This window comes from Schistocerca americana, chromosome 8 (assembly GCF_021461395.2).
Source record: "Schistocerca americana isolate TAMUIC-IGC-003095 chromosome 8, iqSchAmer2.1, whole genome shotgun sequence".
Classification (NCBI taxonomy): Eukaryota; Metazoa; Arthropoda; class Insecta; order Orthoptera; family Acrididae; genus Schistocerca; species Schistocerca americana.
The window spans coordinates 72,871,876-72,872,762 of NC_060126.1; positions in this window are offsets into that span (position 1 = coordinate 72,871,876).

Sequence of the window (887 nt, forward strand, 5' to 3'; positions counted from 1 at the left end):
AGGAGAGCAACACAGGATTTACCTGACGGCATTGCCTGCATTCGTCAGAGGAGAGAGGGTGTGTTGAACTTCTTTATTTGTTGTATGGCATCGGGGTATGCGGGATCATAAAAAGAAAATCATAGGGACGGAGCTGCAAGCAGCGTCCGCTTGGTGCACTCCCGAGTCTCAGCGGTCGAGGAGTGCAACAGGCCGCTGATAGCGGTCACGAACATCTTGAGGTGCGCCAACGTCTCGAATGAGTGGATTGGCAGAGGCGCGCGACCGTCGGTAAAAACGGCTGGCATTCTGCTGTATGCGGGGCATCACTTCCAGTTCATCAGCTGCATGGTGGAGGTACTGATGCGGAAACTGCGGGTGTACATGGAAGACCCGCCGGAGGATCTTATTCTGTTGCGCCTGAAGACGCTGAATATGCGTGGGAGCCGCATTGCCCCAGGCCTCACACGCATAGTCCACAATTGGTCGTATAAATAAGCGGAAGATGAGGAGGCCATTCCGGATGGAGAGGTCAGACCCTTCATTAAGGAATGGGTACAGCGCACCCATCCGCTGGTGGACGTTGGTACGGACGGCGTCGATGTGTGGCTTCCACAGTAGGCGATCGTCCATGATAACGCCCAGGTACCGGACGGTCTTCTGCCAGGGGAGGGCGGTCCCATAGAGTCGAAGTGGCGGGGCCGGCATCGTCGTCTTCCTCGTAAAGACGATGGCCTGCGTCTTCAGGGGGTTGAACCGGATGCGCCAGCGAGCTGCCCAGATCTCGAGGTCGTCGCATGCCTGCTGCAACCGGGAATGCATGGCGGCATGCCACCGGCTCCTGGTGTAGAGCATCGTATCGTCGGCGTAGACGGCTTTCTCCACTCGGGGCGACGTCGGAAGGTCCG